At 40.5% G+C, this 5,990-nt stretch overlaps 1 pseudogene; it reads left to right on the forward strand.

Annotated features, from left to right (window-relative positions):
- The first annotated feature begins 836 nt into the window (after nt 1-836).
- On the forward strand, nt 837-2,821 carry LOC149243484 (putative disease resistance protein At5g63020; annotated as a pseudogene).
- Nucleotides 2,822-5,990: the final 3,169 nt, after the last annotated feature.

A 5,990-nucleotide genomic window follows, 5' to 3' on the forward strand; every position in this document is an offset into this window, starting at 1 on the left:
AAAACTTAAATTAAGAGTAAATTCAATAAGAAGTGAAAATCATGTGTAACCACTTTAATAATTTAATATTGTCTTTTTATATTGCGTAAACAATAACAAGTGGTTCCCATACGAATTAATGTGGACGTGTGTGAATATGCCTCATTGAATTGCCATGATTGTGGATATTATATATAACGTGTGTGCTACTTTATGAATTGATTATGAATTAGGTTCATCATTAGGTTCTCGTATAATTTAATAACTTTAATTTTCGTTGTTAAAGTTGAGTGGAATGTTATTTTACTAATGTTCCAACTTTTTAACCATACAAATAACTTGGCGATGAAAGGGCATGGGAATACAAAAATTATATCACTATGAGTATGGGTTCAATGAATAATTACTTTAAAAAGGTGTGTTTTGTAAAAAAATATATATGGATTTTTTTTTTAAAGGTGGGGATGGTATATAGTTAATTTTGGTTTGATTGTTAAGTGTGGATAGATTTTTTTTTTCGAAAGTGGGAATGGTTGGGAATGGCAGATATGTAGTCTAATATTACGTAGGAAATTTATTGTTAAATGGGGTGTTAGGTGGGATATTGTTATATGAGAAATTTCAAAAGTGGGAATAACATATGGCCTGGTTTAATTGTTGGATGGGGATGGTTAGGTGGAGAATTTGACCTGTTAGAAGATGGGGATTGTTACGTAGGGAATTTGATCTGTAGTTAAATATTGCCCAGACTATTCAGAAATACTTCAAAGGCAAACAGGGTTGATATACGCTCATGTTTTTGCGTCTACATATAGTCAATCAATTATCGTATTGTGTATCGCACTCATCTAACCCACTGCACCTCTCCTCGTTACAGGCCCTCTATCGTCCCCTGTTTTGGTTTCAATCTTCATATAACTTCCATTTTCTCTCTGCATTTTGCTAAAATGGCCACGCAGTTTGCAATTGGAGAAGCGGCCGGAGCGGCCACAAACGTCACCAACGCCATTATCGGTCTCCTCTACCAACAATTGAAGGATGTGAGGGAGTTGGGGAAGAACCTTCAACTTCTCAACAATGAACTCGACCGTATGGAGCAGTCGTTACAGGATATTCAAACCCAATTCGAAGATCAACAAAAGAAGCTGTCGGAGTTAGTGGAAGGTTGTTTGGGAAGGATCAACAATTCCCTTGAAGAAGTCCAAGCCCTCATCGAACGCGCCAAAGGACAGCCAGAACGGTGTCGCGGTTGCTGCCTCTTTTTCAGCCCCAACATCCCCGCAGATATCAGAGAATGGAAGACCGGATTTAGTGAGCTCTTCCGACAGCTTGATTCCGCTCTCTCAAGAGCTGCCCATACTGCACAGATTGTGGTGTCCTCACAGCCTGAAGCAGAGGTGCTTCTTCAACCTCTACCAGATTCCGGCTTCGTGGGGTGTGGCATTCAAGCTGCTCAGCAGCAACTGCTCTCATGGCTTAACGATCCTCATCCGGTGATCGGTGTTTGGGGGATGGCGGGAGTTGGGAAAACGGCATTACTCCAACTCATCTACAATAACTGCGCCAAGAAGGTAAGTACTAGCTTCGATCTCGTCATTTGGTATACCATTTCTCAAAACTATCAGATTCAAAGTCTCCAGGATACCATTGCCGAGTCTCTGAATTTAAAATTTGAGCCAAGTTCTAGTAGTGACACGAAAATGATGAAATTGTATGCATCTCTTAAAAATAAGAGGTTTCTTCTGGTCTTGGACGATATTTGGAGTCCAATTGATTTGGATAAAGTTGGGGTCAAATTTGGGCGTCATAAAGGCAGCAAAGTCTTAGTGTTCGGTCGCTACAGAGATGTAGTTGAAATAATGGCAGAAAAAGAGTACTGCATGATGTTACGACCCCTTTCCATAGAGGAAGGGTGGGAGCTGTTCCGGAGAAGAGCATTTAGAAGTGGGGCTGCTCCAGACAATGATCTAGAGCTTATTGCTACGCAGGTTGCTTTGGAGTGTAAAGGGTTGCCATTAGCAATAAATACAGTTGCTGCAGCTATGGCTCGGAAAAAGACTGCTGATGAGTGGAGTCGCGCTCTAGTTTTGATGAAAAATGTAGATCCATCCTTCCCCTCCACTCACAGGACCATCGATGCTGAGCTCTATCAGCGGCTGAGATGGAGCTACAATGATTTGCCCAATAATAACATGAAGATATGTTTTCTGTATTGTGCTGCCTTTCCTGAAGATGCAAAAATTGATGTGGAGACACGCTGGTGGAGATGTGGACCGCAGAACGACTGGTTCCTCAAAAAGGGACCACTTACTTCATGGATGTTGGGCTGGAATACATAGAAGCACTGGTAGATAGGTGCTTGATTGAGTATGTTGGTTGGCAGAAGCAGTATATAAAAGTTCATGATGTACTACGGGATATGGCAATATATGTATGCCAAGGAGAGGAAAACTGGTTATTTGAAGCAAGTCAACATCTACAACAATTTCCAAGCGAAGAAGAGACCAGGGCTCGCAAAAGAATCTCCGTTCTCGGCAGCGAAATTAGTGATTTGCCAACAGAATTGAAGTGTCCAACACTTGTTAGTTTAGTGTTGGCCCAAAACATACGGTTGAAGGAAATTCCAGAGCGGTTTTTGGTAAACTTCAGGTCTCTCCGGGTTCTGGATCTGTCGTATATCTCAATGTTGAAATCTAATTTCAACTCCGTGCGTAACTCACCCAAAACCGCCAAAGAGAAACCGGAAACCCGTTTAACTTTCTCGGACCGCCTTCCAGCGAAAAGCAGTTTCCGTATACTTGGCTCCGATGGGATTTGGTGCAGACGCGTGTCACACACCTGACATCAGCCAACGTCATTTTCTCGGGCGTTAAAGTCCTGCTGCAAACTGCCTTCCGATATCAATCTCTGCCGTCCGATCTCCTCGCGCGTCCTCAGCCATCGATCTCCGAAGCTGTATACGGCTTGCGTCAATTAAAAGGTTTGCGTGGAGTGAATTGAAATTTCTGGTTGACCGCCGACTAAATTAATTAAATGCCATGCTGAAAATTAAATGGCATGTGCAGGGGGTTGTTAAATGATTGACGTGGTTTTAATTTTAATGTTTTCTCATATGCACGGCGGTATGGGCACATACAACATATGTGTCATATCTTTTAAAGAAGTGTTGACCATTATAAAAAAAAATATATCGAATGAAACATGAAATGTGTGTGTGGTTGTATTATTTTTTTTAACACATGGAACGAGTAAAAAAAATGCTTGAAGTTGTAGTAATCGCATATAGGAGGAACCAGAGAACTCGGAGGGGAGCAAAAGAGGAATGAGAAGATTTGCACAGCAGTGCATGAACAAAAAGAGCAGGGGAGCGTAAAAGTATTGTGTGTGTGTTTTTGTTGAGTAATGGTAAAGCTCGCAGCAGAAGATATTGCACAGCAGTGCATAGATTTTTTAATGAAGTGGATTTGCATTGAAATGCAAAAGAAAAGAACGCATAAGTTTTTTTTGTAATGTGAAAACCCAGGAATGTAAAAAAAGGGATTTCACTCAGATGTAAATGTAAATTTATTTTACAGAAGTATGTGTAAAAAATTTTTCACAGCAGTGAATGTAAAAAGGGTTTTACTGCAGTAAACCCAACATAGTGAATTCTCAGGTGGAGACATAATTTTGTTTTGATAGGTGAAAGTAAGTTTTGGTAAATCCCTCTCAGCAAAGAGGATGAATGTTGTTTCAGGCTTTATATTTTAATCAATAGAAATGTTTTTTTATGGCTGTGTAATACTCTGTTATGAGTATATTTGCTTTTAAGAGGTTCCCTGTGCAAAGATCCTGGAACAGTGGAAACAGAGCATTGGCTCTGTGGTGTTTGTTTGTTTGGTTTTGGTATTTCCCCATTCAAAAATATCCAACAGTGGTATCAGAGCTAGTCCAGGCTCTTTGATGGTGACAGAGCTGGTTCAGGCTCTTTGAAGTGTCAAAGAAGCTGAAGGAAGGTGTGGTTGCAGCAGTCAAACTTCTCCAGCAGTGTGAAGGCTCAGCCAAAAGGGTTAAGGTATTTTTCAAAGCTTTCCTTTCTGTTACTGTTAAAGGAACAGTCAGTGATTTAAAAAAAACACAGTCAAGTATTTAAAGCCTAGATAAGAATGGCAAGGTCAAAGAAGAAAGCCTCCAAGCCTGCTAAAAATGTGCCTCCCTCCTCTACTAAACTAGAAGGCAATCCATTAGAATACATTCTATTTGAAACCCCAAAGTTTGATGGAAACTTTGATGTATGGGAAATAATGATGAGGGCTTTCCTAATGTCTGAGGGGATTGAAGTCTGGGAGTCAGTGATTGATGACAGCAAGATGGATAAAGAATCCATGGAGTATGATGCACAAGCAGCAAAGCTAATCTTGGATGGACTCCCTGATTCTGTGAAGAGGAATCTAGGAAAATATACATCAGCAAAGGATATATGGGACAGACTGCATGACCTTCATGCAAAGGGAGCACTGACCATGACAATGAGTCAAGAAGAACCCATCATAGAAGCTGAGAATGAAAAGCTTGACCTTATCAAGCTTCAAGTAATAGAAAGGGATGAAGAGCTTGCCAAGCTTAAGAAGGAGCTTGACCAATGCAAGAAGAAACATCATGAAGAAGTCATATCCATGACAAATCAGCTGAATGAAGCAAAGAAGCAGGAAGATGCCTTGACAAGTCAACTTGAACAAAGGCACAAGATAGTGAACAAACTTGCAGAAGAGATTGGACAGTACAAGGTAGAGGTCTCCTCCCTTAAGTCTGAACTACAAGAAGCCAGGAAGCAGGCACAAGGAGCTGAAAAGAAAATGGAGAGCAGTCAAGCAGAAATCTCCAAAATGAAGTCAGATATTATCTCCTTCAAAATAGTAGCAGCTGAAGCTACTCGTAGCAAGGAAGAAACTGAGGGACAACTAGCAAAGAAAAATAATGTATGTGAAAAGTTGGAAGAAGAGATTGTCCTCCTCAGGAAGAAGGTTGAAGGGATGAACAAGATCATGAAGAGCTCTCAAGCTTTGGATGACATGCTCAGCTATCACAGATCTCCATTTGATAAATCGGGACTTGGGTATGTAGCTGAACCCTCAAACAAGGATGAGGATGCTTTAAGCAAAGGAGATGTGATGAAGCCAGAAAGAGATGGTGATGCTCCTAGTTCCAGCAAAGGCAAGGAGAAAAATGAAGGCAGCAATAAAAGAAATCCTACTCCAAGTAGAAAACCAGCTCCAAGAAGAAATGTAGTTGATGGCAAAAAGGTAAGAGGCAATGGTGATCATCAAAGGATCTCAAGGCAGCAAGGCTTCAGAAGTACATCAAGGAAACCTCCATCTCCCAGGTACCAAAGTTCATTTTATGGTTATTGTTATGCTTGCTCAAACTTTGGTCATATGGCAAAAGACTGTAGAGCATTTCATGGAAATAGATGTTGTGGTTCCCAACAATCTCCAAGAAATAATTTCACAAGAAGAAATCATGAATTCTTATTCATGAATAAAGTTGAATGCTTCAAGTGTCATAACATTGGGCATATGGCACGTGACTGTAACTTGACATGGGCTCTTACACAAGCTAGACCCATGCAAAAGAAGAAAGTTACACAAGTATGGAGAAGGAAGGAAAGGCAATCTGAAAACCCCTTGAACTCCCCAACTGATCTAAATTTGTTTTGAGAAGAGTCTGCCAAAAGAAGACAAGCATACATTAAAGGGGAGCTTGTAATTTTTTTTGTTTACTGAACTGTATTAACAGTCATTTGTTGATGGAGGATGTATTGCAGCGCGGCAGTTGCAAATGAAATCATTGTTAATCCCTCTAAAAGGTAATATGCAGCAGCGATGAAATCAGCAATGTTTTTGCTTTGTGTTTATGCAATATGCACAGAAATGCATAAAGAAGAAAAGATGGCAGCGCTGAAATGTAAAGAGCAGCAGCGGGATAAGAGAAAAATGCAAAGCATGGAAACCCTCACAGCAGTGGGAAGACAG

Source organism: Pinus tabuliformis, chromosome 8 (genome assembly GCF_031772625.1).
Source record: "Pinus tabuliformis cultivar Carrire ecotype Pingquan chromosome 8, CPIR1, whole genome shotgun sequence".
NCBI classification, from domain to species: Eukaryota; Viridiplantae; Streptophyta; class Pinopsida; order Pinales; family Pinaceae; genus Pinus; species Pinus tabuliformis.